Genomic DNA, 17,215 nt, shown 5'->3' on the forward strand with positions numbered 1-17,215 from the left:
TTCATTCCTGCCACCTTCCCTTAAGGCCATTTTTTCATTATTATTGTATTTTATTTTATTTTATTATTATTATTTTTTTACACAAACCTTAGGTAGATATGCACAGAAGCGATGCTCACTCAGTGAAAATGTCAGCAGCTGCAAACGTAGACGAGCCCACAATCGTGGAATATGTACATAATGCAGCATTGCAACAGTTATAGCTCTGGTGAGGGTAAAGTAAGCAGTATGTTGTTTGATTCGTTGCGATCCGAATGCTAAAATCCTGACACAAGATTTGTTTTTTTGTTTCACTCGCAAGTTCATTCTACTCACCGCCCACTAGTTCGTAGTTCTAGTATCGGCACCATTATCAACACCAGTGTCGGTATCAGTCCCTCATACTCAGCTATCTGGAAGATCCGAACAAGAGGAAATTAGAGGATGCAAGAAAAGATGCCCTGGTCAAACGCGACAATTGAAAACGTGACGAGTGGCTGGAGCGAAGCGTAATGATTTCTGTGAGGCAGCGTTCTCCTCGCGGAGGGAAGGAAAAGGCTTATGCTTTAATAAGGCTTGTTGTTCCTAAAGCAAGTATTGATTTTCACAGTGGCAGCTCATCGGCTGCTGACTGACCCGCTGCGGACCTCCCGCTCATCGTCGCCAAAGTTGAATTGAGCCGCGTCCGAGGGTCTGACACTGAAGATTCCCGCTCGCCGCCAGCACACCCACCAACAATTTATTTCCAGTTTGTTTCTTTATTTTCATTCCCCCTCTGGAAATGTCGTATTTCATCACAATGAATCCATAATTGTGGTTTGAGTGTCAGCCTCACAGTTCTGAGGACCGGGTTCGATCCTGGCCCCGCCTGTGTGGAGTTCGCATGTTCTCCCAGTCCCTGCGTGAGTTTTCTCCATGCAATCCGGTTTCCTCCCACACTCCCAAAACATGTATCAATTGGTGACTCTAAATTGCCCCTAGGTGTGATTGTGAGTGCGACTGGTTGCATGTTTCTCTGTCCCCTGCGATTGGCTGGCAACCGGTTTAGGGTGTGCCCCGCCTCCTGGCTGATGATAGCTGGGATAGCCTTCAGCACTTCTGTAACCCTTGTGGGGATAAGCGGCTCAGATAATGGATGGCTGGATCCATAACTTGAAGATCCTGACACACAATATCCTTCTTTCTTCTTTCCATTAGCCTGCCTGCAGTGAGTTTTGAGTGTCAGTGTGTTTTTTAGAGTGGGGGTTCCTTGCTCTCATAATGTGCGTTTATTTCTATATTATCATAACCTTTAGGCCACACGATTACAACTGAAAAAAAAAACATGTATTGCGATGTTAGCATAAACTGAAGCTGTGTCTTTGTTTTTTTTTTCCAGTCTTCCCTTACAGAGTCAAATTATCATGCCCTCAGTCTCCTCTTGGATAAAAATTGCCGAGAAGAAAATATAGAAAATACTGTCTTGTCGTTCTGCTTATGGCCACGCTACCTTGAAAACGCCCGAACTCATCAGACCTCGGAAGCTAAGCGGGTTTGTCCCTGGTTAGTACTTGGATGGGAGACCGCCTGGGAATACCGGGTGCTGTAAGCTTCTCTCCCTGGCTAAATGCAGAGGGATTGCATCAGGAAGGAAATCCAACGTAAAACTGTGCTAAACAAAATATGCGTTCCGACCGTCTTGTCCTTCTCCATTATTGTAGATGCACTTTTTTGGTTTGTTCCGAGTTTCCGAGTACTGTTTTGTTTACCTAACATCAAATCCTAAGAAACTACTTCACACGTATGTTTTTACTGCAGAAAAGAGAGTTCCTTAGGTTGAGAGGACCCAAATAGTATTGACACAGGTCACTACAATTAAAAAGAAAGACGCTATCAGAAAAAGGAAAAAATGTGTGAAAGGGGGCTCAGCGATGGAATAAATGAAAAAAAAAACATTTCAATTTTCAATTTCAAAGAAAAGGGAATGAAAACTACCATCCAAGGTCATCCTGCCCCCTACGGCAGCAAAACATTTCAGTACACAACACCACACATTCATAGCTCAAACCAATTTAACCCGAGGAATCAATATGGCTGAAATATTGGCTCTTTATGAGTTGTTACATATAGCTGCGGGCCGAGCGACTGGAGTAATGCGTTCACTCAAATGTGATTTAAACAGCCTGAGACAAGCGTGATAGAAACTTACAAGACAGCGACGAATCTAAGAACATCTTTGATATATATTTTTTTTTTTTTAGTAGCAGTAGGATCCAAGGCATTGATGAAGGCTAAACACAGCAGATGAAATTATTCGGATTAGCATTAGCATTAGCTGAAGAGTAACTTTAATGCTGACGCTAGCACAAAACAACACAAGAGGTGTCCTGGCACGGCCACCAACAACATTGGCGATTGTGCCCGGCGGCGACGTTTCGCCACGACAAGGACGGCGACATTTCTCATCAATCCAAGCCAATGTAACACTCAAAGGACTTCCATTATTAACACAGCGCTGCTTTAATGCCTGATGGAACCGAGTGAGCCTCCTGACCGAGGCGCACCCCCCGGCACCGTTACACTCATTAACGCCCACAATTTGCCTTAATGGCTTTCTCTATCACGAGGTCCATCCGTCTATCACGCCAGACTGTAGATTTTTACGCGCGTAATTAATCCATTCATCTTGGAAAAGACGGGATCAATGCGGTCCATGCCACGGGACCCCCGGGCCAGCTCAAGAATGCGACGATGTTTAGCTCGTAGCGTTGACCAAATAAATGTCGCGCACCAGTCTTCAGCCCCTAATGCGTGTTGCAAAAGTCAATATACACTGAGCCCTGTTCTGTATAATCATGCTTTGCCAACTGAGTCCGCCTATTATGTTTCCGAGCTAAATGTCATGCGCGGAGTATGTCCAAAAATCAATTCTAAACGTGCGTATCAGAAGGGAAACTAATGGACTAGTTTCTACTGGAACCATGAGATTGAACATCATGTTTTTTGGTTTGTGTTAAAAAAAATGTCTTTGTTGATTTGATTTATTTTCAGTTGTGGATGCAGGTTGGTGCCGTGTGGCAATCACATACCCCCCACCCCACTGACCCTAATGTCGAACCCCCCCATTACAACCACCGCCCTTCTAGACTTAGCCTGAGGATCAATAAGTAATTTTTTTGCAGCTGATTAGTTTGCAGCAGGAAGGTGTCTGCCCTGTCCTGAGGATATAATCAAACACTACAAAAAAGGTCATAATATCACCGCCGTTCTTGGCCTAATAGTTCAGCATGCGGCCTAATTTTAAAGAATGTGATTATGGCCAATGGTGTGGAAAAATGAGTAGCAACAGGGGGGATAATGGAAATATTGGTTGTCCAGGAATGCATCGTTTCCAAAGATATGTTTGTGCATTTCAAATGCAATAGTCAGTTGCCATACAGCAAAAGTATCCATGTGTAGCCTTGTGGTTTTGTTATTGAATGTACAGAATCGAACCATACACAATATACATTATACCATTGACTTCCTCAAACCAGTGTGACTCCCTAAAAGAATGTAAAAAAAAAAAAAGGTACAATCACGGGTGTTCTCCAGGCGCCCTGGCCCCTCTTTTTTTTTTTTTTTTGGACAGAGAAAGTACAAAAGAATCACCAAACTTTGACACCATGTTCCGCCAACAGGTGCTGGAAAGCAGTAGAATTCAACAAGGGTCATCTATCTGGATACCTGCTCCGGATTGGGGCAGGTTTGGCAGAATTTCGGAGATGAGGTCAATCTTGCAACAAAAAAAAATTCCCGAGTTTTCACCCCAAAGTAACAACAACTAACGGTAACAACAAGTTTTGGAACATAATGGATTAGAATTAAAACTCTGACCCATGTTGTGCACATTAAAAAAAAGGTGAATAATTCTATAGGATTAAAAGTGCAACATGACTGTGCTCATTATTTATATTCATCTACGGATTGGCACTAGCATCCATATGTTCATTCCCATGAGGAAAAGTTAACGGACTAAAAGTAGGACGCAGGTTGTTATGCAGATATTTGCACGCGCACCTTCATGCTGATGCAGCGACCTAATTCAAACAAGTCAACTCCCCAGTGACGTCCCTGAGAAGCGCCTAAGGCAAAAGTGGGTCAAATTCATTTACAATTATTTTTTTGCATCGTCTTCAGGGTCTACGATGAAGATGAGACGTCCCAGGTATAGGATGAAGTCATAAATTGTTGGACTTGCAGAGTCACGTAGACATTTTTAGTAAACGAAAGTCATGCGTTCCGTGTAAAAATGCACGATCGGCTCCCGCGTGTCGGGGGAGTAGCAGGACCGTGTTAAAATCAAACCTCCCCGGGGTCTCATAATCCGGCCCATAAATTGGGTGAGTGCTTAATAGCGGGTTGGGCCCCAGGTTGTCACACATCATACTTTAATTTAAATCCGACACCAGCGCTAATGATTTATGATTTAGTCTGTAAAACACACAGCTTAGTTGTGTAAGAAGGAAAAAAATGGCGGGTATTTGGGAAGATGTTTTTCTGTGCATGAAAGTATTTGGTCACTTTTTAAAGTTGCCGCACATGTAGAAGCTAAAATCACACGTACGGGTGACAGGTGATGAGTGCAGGGAATTTTAATAAAACAATGCATTTAAAAATTTTAAAACCAATCGTTCTCAAAGATGAATGCAAATGTAATATATTAACTATTTTGAATATAACTGGATTGTACTCACACATATACTACCAGTGACTGCAAGTGGGCCTGGTCGTCAATGGCATGCATGACTAGGGGATATATATAATATGACCAATGAAAAAATGACATGCTACAAGACTTTACTTGGTGCTGAAAAGGTTTGGACTGATGGTTCATCATGGCAGAACATAGACTGAGACTACTGGGATCTATCCTTTTTATGAGCCGCTTGTCCTCACAAGGGTCGCGGGAGTGCCAGAGCCAGTCCCAGCTATCACCGGCCAGGAGGCAGGGTACACCCTGTACTGGTTGCCAGTCAATCACGGGGCACACAGAGCCAGACAACAGCCGTACTCACAATCACACCTAAGGCAATTTAGAATCTCAAATGAATGCATGTTTTTTGGAAGTGGGAGAAAACCCGCGCAGGCACAGGGAGAACATGCAAACTCAACAAAGATGAGGCCGGGATTTGAACAGTCCTCAGAAATGTGAGGCCAACGCCCTAATGGGTTACTTCACTGTGCCGCCTGAGGTTAAACCAATGACCATTGAAATACGCTATCCAGGTAACCCGCTCATGTCGGAAAGCTGGCCAATGGTGTATTCTACTCGGGGCTACTAAAGTTAGGCCCATGACCAATGACATACCCCACGAGTATCATAACCAGAACGCTAGGGTGGACCCAAATGCACGACTCGGTAGACAGGAAGGCAGTTAAAGGAAGATCTGTATTCGTTCCAATGTCGAATGCCGGAGAGTCAGTCAGAGCGAGCAGAAGTATCAGGAGCGTCAAGATACCGGGTTTGGTCGGAGGACAGGCGGAGGTCTGTACACAGGGGTTCAGGATCAGGAATGCGGAAGTGCGGGAATGAGGCACGGATGGCAACGATCTGGCAAAGCCAGACCATCTGCAGGGTCCTATATATACAGTACTAGGGTTCATTATAGCTGATGAGGTGCAGGTGTGCGCCTCCTAATAAACACAGGTGTCCAGGGGCCCTGCACAGCCAGGGCTGGACCAGTAGGACCATGACAACTAGGGGCTATGAAGGTTGGATCTGTGGATGATACCTTATGCAACTATGGTGGTGCCAAGGGGTAGTATTATATGCTAGTAGAGCTGGAGCGATGGTTCATTTATCATCAAAAATAGAAACTAGTGGAAACACAACTTTTCCCAAAAGATTCACCGCCAGTGTTGCGCGACTCACGCAGACCAAAAAAACAGCTAAACATCGGTTGTGTGGCTCTTTGAGCATATGCGGAGCCATTGGTTACAGGGAGTGCATTCACTCTGGGATTACTTGGGTTCTGCTCCAGTTGAACACACACCACACTGTGCGTCTCCCCCAGTGTTTCATCTCCTCGGTGTCAAAGGATCATCTCCCAAGGGAGCCACAATACAAGTTGTTTTATGTGATGAAATCGCACGACCGCCACCATTGCTGTCTCGCACACAAATGACCAAGTGACTCGCGTTTAAAAGGCGCGTGGAGTTGAGTGACTCTTCTGACCTGCCCGTCATGACGGACTGCAATCTAGCGCCTCTGTCAGTATATTCCGAAAGGGTCCTAGCGCTTTTTCTTGCCCATTGTGCCGCGGGACCAGCGGAGGGTGGGCGAGGCTGAGACAAGAGGCTGTGAGGAGCACCCCTCCCCCCGCCCCCCTCCTGCCATCATTGCTTTGGTTTTACAAGCAGCACCCAAATGAAAGCAATTATGTCATAATGTGCACCATAAACCTGAAAGAGAAGGGCCTCGGGGAGGGTCAATGTGGGGGGTGCACGAATGATATACATTTACATGCACATCGCTTTGAAGGGAGTTCATGGCCATATTAAGGAGAAAACCAAATTAGGAATACACAGACACTCAAAGTCGCATCATCTAGTCGTATCACCCCCTACCCACTGTTGCCTGATGGAAACCGCAGGGAGCCCACACGTGACGGAAAGGATTTCAAACAATCCCGATTGCCATTTCAGGGGGTTAATTGCTTGGTGTGACGCCAAAGTGATGCAACGCGAGTCTGAAATTGCACCAGGACCGCTTCGACTGAAGCCAAAGAAAAGCGTTGGCATCCCGGAGCCTCCCAATCTCCTCAAATGTTATCACAACAAAGTCGTGCGTTGCCAGGAACCCGACGGAACCGAAAGGTCAGCATACTGAAGTGGTGTAGCGATGTCCTGCCACGCAGGAGACACGTCCATTACTGATAGGAGAGCAGGGACCACACGGAAGAAACGCAGCAGTTTGCTCCCGTGGTACAGCTGTAATTTAACAACCACTGAGGGATGGCCAATCAGAGGCCCACCCCACCCAGTCCACCGCCTAAATTTGGCCCTAAACAAGACCGATCTAATTGTGATGACCGGCTAAGCTAAACGCGGTCAGGTGACTGTAAAACTGAAAATAGCTACAGTAAAATACATAAATGCTTCAATGGATAGAGTGATTCTTCCTTATGTTTGTAATTAAGAGGCACCAGGGAACTTGCGGGTGGGCAGAACCGGAGTCAATACTATTGGGTTGAACTGAAAACCATGTTAAAACTTGCAACCCCAGATAGTCCCAAAAATAGTTGTACAGACAAGATCGCAAATCTACCGGCCAGCAGACTAGCCAAGTGTAAAGGGCCGCATGGGAAGACATTTTCTCAGAGGTATAAAATGTTTGTTTGGGATTTCTCGAGTTCATTTCACAAATTAAAAATGCTAGCCCGTTAGCTAACGCCATTGCCACAGCACGGTACACATTTCAATCTCAAAAGAGCAACATCAGAGTCAAATATTTAGCTAGTCATTTTATCTCCTAGTGGTGCCATTGAGCATCATCACGGCATCATGGTGAAAATATTCTCTAAGCAGTTTCCCGACATTCAATGAGCATTTGAAAAACGTCAAAAAATACACAGGGAAATGATATACCCTCAGCCTTCTATGGAACAGCTTTTAATTCTTCTGCTTGTCACTATATGCCAGTGTCATAGAAACTGTAGCTGAGCAAATAGACTAACTATCTGGAGCAAATAAATGATTTGCTGATCGTTTCCCACACCACACCTGATGATCTCTCACGACACATTGGTCAAGAATCACCGCTACGGTATAGCTCAATCCCTGTGCGCCTGCACACGCTTAAACCTACGTAAACCTTCACAGGAGTATTCCATTTGGCCCAACGACACAATAAGAAGCAGAACAGATAGGGGCCGCATCTCATCCTCGCCCCCATTCCGGACCGGATGCCTTATCAGCAGCAAAACACATTTCCGGCGCAGTTTGTCCCGCTGACGCCGGGCTCGCGGGAGCTTAAGCCCGAGTTCAGCGTATCACGTCTCCCGTTAGCAGATGCGTTCCCCCCCCGACTTCCCAACCTGCCACTCAGCCAGAGAGGTAGCCTCAACACCAGGCCAAGACACTGGCTCCGCACAATGGGGTATTTACACAGCCCGTCGCGTTATTAAACTTTAATCCCACTAAGAAGAGCATATTCTGACAATGAATTATAAATGACACAGGTTAGAGCCTCATATATGACCTCCATTCCAGTAAACCTGTCATGGTGGGTTTTAATAAACCATAATATCAACTGAGAGAGGTGCTAAAATATAGATATCAATGAAAGCACCATGAAGTGGAATCTAATCCTGCTGTGAATTGCAGGGTGCAAGGGTGTTGGGTCTTAAACCTACAGCACTAATTAAGAAATCATCACACACACTCCGAAACCAACAATTTTATTTGTTTGGTCTTAAGGGAGTCGAATTGGATTGCCGCTTTACCATCTGTCCAAAATTGGAAAATTCATTAGAGACCCATTGTCCTTCAGTGAAATTACGTTTTATTCTCTAAACTCTTCAGATGAGAATTACAGGGTGGGTTTCCTGACAACATTATTGCACAGGTTCACAAAACATCTCTTCGGAACCACGTGGCTGCTCCGGGAAACCAGAACCTTTGTCTGTTGAGTTTTCTGAGCAGCGGACTCCACGGATTATGATGGCATTGACGTAGGACATTTCGAGGTTATCAATGCTGTACAGTGTTGTTTGTGCAGAGTGCGTGCAAATGTACGAATTTGTCCCATGTCGCCACCATAAGAAAAAAGATTTTTAAATCATGAAAAAAAATCTGACTTTAGTCTCATAATATTATGATTTTTTTTCTTGAAAAGCAGAATTTTTAAGTATCGCATTTTTTTGTTGTTGTTGAAAAGATCATTTTTATTTCCGCTTGAAACAAGACAACTTCAATCAGATCTTTTTGGATTGTTTTCTATTTGTGATATTTTTCATCCAGATATTTATGAAATTATTATCCATTAACTGCATTTGCAATAAAAATATTTTTTTGGACAGATTTCAGTGACATCGATGCCTAGGTAAAAAAAAAAAAAAAAATCTTGAATAATTATGACTTTTTCTGGAAATTTTTTCTCCCCTCACAAGAATTGGCCTCTTCTTATATTGGAAAAAAATATGTGTCGTCAGTCTTGTAAGATTATTTAAAACATTGTCTCCCTGAAGAAAGACATTTATTTTAAAAAAAAAAACACTTCATTTTTATTTGAAATGGCTTCCTTCTTGGAACCTGTGCGGTGCTGGAAATAAAACTGAAGGACTGTAACGTGGTCAAATTTAGGTCACGTCGCAGTCATAATGAAAGTAATTAACGAGCAGGTTTGAATTTCGGCTGTGGTCGGTGCTTCACGTGTCATCCCTGGAACACACGACAAACATCCTCTAGATAATACTGAGCAGATGCAAACACTGAGTCCACAGAGCTGACGTCAACATGCTAGTTGCGCCACCCCCAGAGCAAGGAACTTCCGACTTCCTGGTTCACATGGTAACCCCCCATATGGTCCAAACTTGGGGAGGGGGGTCTCTCATTATAGCCAAATTGCAGGGCATGAGATGTCGCCTCCCTTATTTTAAGGCTAATGGGATCCAAGGTCGTCATTACCAAGTGCGCAGGACCTACATCATGGGATCGTTTACGGCCATCAAACAGCTGCTTTTCTCACCAACCCCCCCCCCCCCCCTTCCCGAAAAAGTTACATTCCACTCCCATTGGCTCCGTGGAACCTTCCCTTCCCGAGGCCGCTAATCTCTGCCAATTGATGAGCCTTGTATTTATGCAAAATACAAAACACCATAAACACAGAGATAAACATCTTGCAGCTGCTGGAGAAAAAAAAAAAAAAAAAAAAAAACAGATGGCAAAACTGCTCAAGCGATGTAATTTGGTGGAAGTATAGATACAGTGTTCATGAAGAAAGAAGAATTGATAAAAATAGAAGTACTGATTGCGTACATATGTTTACAAGTATATATAGTATAGATTGCCATTTAACAATAACCACAACTGTTGTAGCGCCGGAGAAAAGGAGTCGGAGGCGGAGTGTCGGACACAGGAACAGAACTTGCTTTATTGTTCGACATCAAAAGACTACTCGCATAACGGCGGGAACTCTGTTAACCTTTACTCCGAAAGCGCAACAACAAAAACAGTCCGTGCGGAACCCCGCACCCCAACTCGAGGTCCCGCAGGTGAATTATGTAAACACCACACTGTAAAGTTTAAAGCTAGAGCCGCTGATATGTTATGTAAGGTAAAAAGTAATAATTAAAAATACATTTTTATCAATCAAAAAAACTCTCATACTTTTTGATTATTTGACATAACTGAATAAAAATTTTGTGTACTAATACAGGACACTTTACTAAGAAGAACTATCAAAACCAATGCTAGCAAAGTAAAGCTAGCAAGCAATAGCGCAGGCTTTTTGCTACACTAATGATACCAGCTGGGAAAAAAAAATAATGCACCTTACCTTTATGTGTATTTTCAGACGGAATTGTTAAAAAGGATGGTGATTTTTAAGGTGGCAAGACAAGGAAACAATCATTCACATTTTCCAAGTCGCCAAGAACTGCGTCAATATCTCTGCTGGTTATATTTAATTTCCTCTATTGATATCTATTTTTACGACTTGTCGTGGTTTGCGGAGGTTGAACGAAAGCAATGAGCCTATTTTGACAAAGATTATAAACGACAGATATTTGTGTACAAGGAAAAACAAGTTCAACACAATGAGAAAGAGCATCAGCGGGGCACGTCGCCGTCATCCTCGGACACGCCTGCCAGCGCGGCCGAGACGCGCTGCGCCGGAGCAAACGCGGTAATTACCACGTCGGACGGAGACGATTGTGTTTGCGGGTAAATGGCGGGTGGTTATGATAAGTGGCCGGGGCTACTGTGCCAGCTGAAGGTGCGAGTCACTCTGAAAAGAAGATTACAGTCGCGGCTCCTGCTTCGTAGCTCAGAAGCTGACATTATTATTATTATTTTTTTTTTTTTACAACAAGCCATTTGGAGGCAAAACATAGCATTTGCAGGCTTCACTCCTGATAAAATATGAGAAGAAACCCAGTGTCGGTAATTAGGGTTAGGGTTATGGATTATCATCTGTGACATATATATATTTTTTAAGTCTGAGTTCTGTCATGGCAGCGGTTGGGTTTTCACATGGGTTCTAATTGCTCCATTTCCATTTAAATGAGGTTCCCAACACACTGGTGGGGGGCCAAGGGATGTTTGCGCTTTCATGACGTTGAGCATATTAACCAAAGCAGGGGACATTTGAAACCTTCCGCTGCGAGGTTAAAAAGATAACCTCGGAAATTGCAATACATTTAAAGGGCAGTTTCCGCAGGTTCAAAGGCTGCATTTACACGACGGCGGTCAAATGACTAAAATCTGTTTTTATTCCTTATGTGGCCTAATCCAGAAATAAATATGTAATAATATGTTACTTTGTAGGTGCAAAGTGCAACAGTTTGTCTTTTTGCCAACAAGGGCAACAGGAAAATATGTTTGTTGAGATTTTATTGGTTACATTTTATCTTTTCAGGAGAGCGCTACATCAATAGTTTGTTGTCTTTTTAGGGAACTAACAATGATGACAAGTTGGAATGTACCATAATCTTTCACTCGTCATTCTGCCAGTAAATGTTTGTATGTAAATGCTTGTAGGTCATCAATTTAAAGCAATCAAATGACAAAGAGTAAGTGCAGCAGTTAACAGAGTGCGCTTCTTTGTGCCGCGTGACAACACGCTCTTCCATCGCTGGACAAACATTTTTTCAAAATTTGTCTACATGGTTATCGTCAAGTCAAGTCGTTCTACATATTCCAGAAACAAGTCATCTTTTTTAATAAGCCATAATGTAACAAGAATAAACGTGTGACTATGTATTCTTACACCGCTCTTCAAATCCTCATCGACCCAGAAACTCCTGTTATATTTTATTTTTCCTTAATTGATTCATCCCAGCACATTCTCAATGCTTCCTCCAATGAAAGAGCAACGTTCCCACTTCTCCCATAATCATGAGTAAGCGAGGCCCCCGGATGCGGGGCCACTACAATTGGCTGTGATCGAACCGGCCCGAGGGGCCAAAACGTCGTGTGATCCCCGGGTCGGCCGAGCCGTGCTCTGCGGTCTCGATCCTCGGGCGCGCCGCTTTCATGCGGCGCTCCCGAGCACTCATTACAGAGGCCAGGCCTTCCCCCGAGGATCCCTTAATGTGCTCCCCGAGTGTGTACGCATGCTCTGTCGTCACCACCGTCACGGCTTAGCTGGTCTACCATGTGTCTACCAAATTAGAGGATTTGTTTCCCCTTCTCTTCTGCATCCTGTTTTCAACTGACAGACCTCTCCAGATGTAATCAGGTCTCTCTAACCTTGTCCCTTCAATGAAAACATCTCAACATCTTCACCTGGGCCACATCCGGCTCTCTTTGGTGCATCATAGCTGGCCTCATTATTGTTTTGTAAACCAGGGCTCACCAACTATTGGCCAACGGATCGGTCACAGCGTGCACAGAGCAAGTAAAATTCAAATATTAAGTGTCTGAAAGAAGTTTATCATTGAAAATCAGGGGCATCGGGCTGTGCAAAACTCTAAACGCAGTCAGTCAATATGGTAAAAGCTACCAAAAATGAGCAATAAAACAACAAAATTGTGTTTGGAGAGCATCTTTGAAAAGCGGAAAGGCCAAAAATTAAGACAGAAGAAATTTGTACCTTATTGTCGAAGATAACCAAAGATAGGACTCTCACATATAATTACATTTTGTGTAATGCCGTGGATGTATGTAATTTAATGTGGAATATTTAATCATTTGTCTCTGTACTGGTCCATCCAAGTATGTCTTTTCAGTGGCACCAAAAATGTTTAACAATTGTTGATGTAAACCTTTCGGTTCATCCTAATTTTCCTATTAAATCCTGTAAAACGCCTGACCCGTTTCAACCTGCTTGCCTCCGTTTCTTCACCTGACTTCAAAATCACTGTGACTGTGAAAATCTCGTAAAACCACTTCAGTATATTGCCCCTGCGTCTCATTATTATTTGCTCTTTTTATAAAAACTTCAATTTGAAAGTGAAAAGAAAATTAGCAGTTTTGGTCCAGACTATATTTGCTTTCGTGGGCCACAAAAAATGATGCGGCTGGCCAGATCTGGGCCGAGTGCCTCCCGTTCGACACGTACAATTTGCATAGACTTCCATGAACTTCCGCTACGCAGCAAGATGGTACAAACACATCTACTCAGTCAATTTATCGCCGTTGCCCAGTCCACAGCGTGACTAATCGCTACATTTGACAAAGAATCACGCAGGAACATCTGAGAGAAAAATGCAACAACGGGGCCTTTCGGGTTCGTATGGTTTCCTCCGCAGTTACGGAGCTAATGACCATTAAACTCTGAAACGAGCCCCAGTTTTCCGCTTTCGGCAGAGCTGCCCGATGTGATGATTGCAAATCTTAAAGGGAGATCATTGAATGACAGAATTATTATAGCGATATAACGTGTGTTATCTCATCAATCATATCTCAAGGGGAGCAAGTCTTCCTTTTAGTCAATATTCCTTTGTTAGAGGACAAGCGTGGTACCGCCCGCCCGGAGGCGTCCATCCAGGCAAGCAAGTGAGCACATGCCGCCGAACCCCGGACGCATTGCTTAGCCGCATTACCCGCCATGCATCGACCCAAATTTGATTACTGGCTCGTTACCGGATAGATCTTGGGCGTGGGAGCGTGGCGCTGAATCGTAAAGTGTTCATTTAGCGGCAGATGCAGTCGCAGACGAAGCCAGGTGACACTGTCAAACGGCGGCTCGCTTCCATGCGAAGCCACGAATGACGACAACCGTGATGCTAATCGTTTCGGTTAACGCTGCTAAAGAAGACCAACTCGGAATGCAAGGCCTCTTTCATCAACTGATCATTTTCACCTCATTTGGCACCAAAATGAAAGGACATAGAGGATGTACGCTTACCTGGATCCACAAGGGAGCGGCTGGAACGGAAGTATTAAAAAAATTAAGACCAAAAAAGACAATTTGCAGTTTTTTCTCAACCTTTTTGGACATCAGATATGCACATTTCAACAAAAGTGGCTGGAGGAGCCAAGCTTGCAATGCGGTTCGCGGACGATAACGTGAAAACACGTTTGTAGGATTCTAATGGGATTTGGCAAAAATATGGTCAAATATTGCATTTACTATGAGCCTTTTTTTCCCCGTCAAACAATCAAGAACAATTTTCAGAAAAAAATATACTTATTCCAGATGAGGTTTGACCTTGTGTCAAGCAGATTAGAAAAACACTGCAATACCTTGATTTTGGAATGTTTCACTACCAAACTAGAGCATTATGTCACACAGCATGTGCATTTTTACCATGTCAACATCACCAGAAAATGTGCATTAAATAATCGCGCGTTATCACATATACCAGTGACTCACATTTGAAAAATGTACGGGTGTGGTCAGTCATGCCCGCAGACATAAAGTTACGGGTGTGGTCCACTAGTCATGCCCGCTGATATAAAGTTGCGGGGGTGATTAGGGATGGAGTCTCAAGACCTTAAAATAACTTACTGAGTTGTTATACCAGAGTATGTAGTTGTTACCCCATACTATAATCATAATTTATTGACACTACACAGACTGAGACAGACATTTTGAAAGAGATCAATAGACATTCAATTTCAAAAGTAAATAGTCATATAATGAAATAATTTTATTTCATCATGATGTCTTGTTATAATCACGCCGCGACTGCTGTAAATAGGAGGCCGGCTTGCTAGGACGCACCTTTATGTGGGTGCGCTCGACATATTGGTCACACCTGAATCAAGCGACGAGGTGGATGATAGTCTAACATCATTTTTTTTTTTTTTTTGGGCACGCCATCACACTATCAACCAAAACTGCCTCGCAATCGACGCATTGAGCACCCCTGGTGTAACTGAATTTCCTTTCACATGGCTGATGATGTTGATGAATTTCGACGTAAATGCGCGCATAGTACGTCAAGAAGCTCTGACCATGCGCATTTGCCATCACTTCTGGACATGCTCAGTGCGGTTAACTTGCATTTCCTGTTTCCGGGTGAATACTGATTGTTTAGGAGCAGGCTTGTTTGGTTAACGTTTCTGATATAAACGCGTAAATTAATGTCAAGACTACACAAAATAAGCGACGTCTTTCAATATCTTTTTTTTACTCGTAACAAATTTTACGCGCATCATTTTTCGTGCTCGACTGTGCAGATTTGCGATTGCGATGGCGCGCAAGCGCAAACATCATATGTGAGTGACTGCATGTAGCTTGTGTCAACCAAATTACAGTATTTGCACCAAAGGTATCGTGCAATGTTCCGCGTGCATTTTTGCTGCATCAATCAAACTAGAGCATTTGTGCAAAGATATATTGAGTTACTGCAAACACCTTGTGATATTCTACCACATGTCAAAGAAATCAGAGCTCCTATAACCTCAAACATTACAATGAAATTGTCATGTACCATGAAGTCTTTTACAAGGACTAAACAGTTCTAGCACTGCTTTAGCTTCGCTGAAACAAAAACGACGAGAGCTAAAACGACCTGCTCATAGCAAATTGTACACCTCGGATTGCCGTAATGAATGCATCGTGTCGAGTCAGCAAGACCTAAACAATCCAACATTGCTCCTCAATTCAGCCCGAATGCTAATCAGCTACTCCAAGGCCGGTTAATCACTGCACAGAGACCATCGCAATGGCGATCAAATCAATAGAAGGTGAAGGAAACGCGTCGTGACTGTTTTCGGGAAAAGACTGAAGACAGCATCATCTTTCATGTTAACAGTCACTTGCCATTTCTATTTTTTACTGCCGGCAAAGATCTGTCGAGGAGCCACGGTTGGTTCTAATGAGATGTCACTTGATTTAGGGTCAGCTCGGCTGCGAGGCTACACTGTACCCCCGCCCCCGCCCCCCGCCAGTCGATAGGAATCAATATGGCCCCCTGCAATTATTAATACAGTCCCAGTTAGATGCGAACGAGACAGATGACATTCGGTCCGGATTGATCGGGAGGGAAATGGATTTCATAAAAGTGCTCAATGCCTTCATTGTGCGCCACACAATGGTCGGCGGTGTTGTAATTTAACGCAGGAACATGAAGGGGAAATTGACTTGATAAATGTTGTGTTATAACAATGCATTAGCCTAGAGACCAAGCTTGAATCACAGAAAGGAAGAGGTTTGGAAAAAAAAAAAAAAAGGGTAGCACACAGGCTGAGGAAGAAGCGTAGCGTGTCATCATCTGGACCGGAGCCTACAGAATAGCCTGCTGGAGGTTTATGAGCTCAAACAGTGTAAATTGTCGTTTTGAGGGAGATCCCTTACTGGTGTGCGCTGTGTTCAATCCGGCAGAAAATGTGCATTTGGCAGATCTTTCCATGGATAATTCCCCAAAAGTTGAAAAGTAGAAGGGATGCGACTTGAGTCACATGAAAAGTGGTGAACCCTTTCTGGTTTGAAGTGGCCATTTTAGGGTGAGTTGGGTTAGGGATTGAGTTAGGGTGACTCCGGAGCCAAGCCAAGGCGGGGAGATTCTCATTCGACATCGAACGTACTCCAAAGCTGCCGAGCGTCCCACTTTCATCCCTAGAAAGTCTCGTCAAAAAATGACAACAGTAAAGACCACCATCAAAATATGATGGCCCGGGTGGGACCATATTTGCCACGGTGGTAAACTGGGGACGCAAAAAATGCGCCTCTGAGCCTCAGCGGACACGCCCTCACCCGCTGCCCGTCACGGTCATCAACGTAGACCTCGAGAAAACTTAGCAAGACTTGAAAATGGACAAAAAAATAAAAAAATGAAAAATCACACAGCGTGTGTTTCGTGGCCACCTGGGACATACCTCAAATCACAGGTGTCGAACTCAAGGCCCGGGGGCCAGATCCGGCCCGCCGCATGATTTTATGTGGCCCGCGAAGCTAAACCTTGCATTTTAACTTCCGTGCTTTTAGTTCAAATCTGGGCCAAGTTTTCAAATTGTCATATCATAAATTATAACATTGACGTACTGTCAGCATTTTTGTCTACAACAATAGTTGAAAAACACATTCCCCTTGATTTCTGATTCCAAGTAGTTTAGAAATTCCATGTGGAAATATGATGAGGCGATTTAGGCTTTCACAGTCATA

The 17,215-nt window shown here is 43.8% G+C and overlaps 1 protein-coding gene and 1 pseudogene across 1 annotated transcript in view; one reads left to right on the forward strand and one right to left on the reverse strand.

Annotated features, from left to right (window-relative positions):
* The window catches only part of robo2 (roundabout, axon guidance receptor, homolog 2 (Drosophila)), a 377,328-nt gene that overhangs the window by 241,142 nt on the left and 118,971 nt on the right, over positions 1 to 17,215 (reverse strand). The gene's annotated exons all lie outside the window — the stretch shown is intronic.
* On the forward strand, positions 1,452 to 1,570 carry LOC133505430 (5S ribosomal RNA; annotated as a pseudogene).

The sequence above is a fragment of the Syngnathoides biaculeatus genome, chromosome 8 (assembly GCF_019802595.1).
Source record: "Syngnathoides biaculeatus isolate LvHL_M chromosome 8, ASM1980259v1, whole genome shotgun sequence".
NCBI lineage: Eukaryota > Metazoa > Chordata > Actinopteri > Syngnathiformes > Syngnathidae > Syngnathoides > Syngnathoides biaculeatus.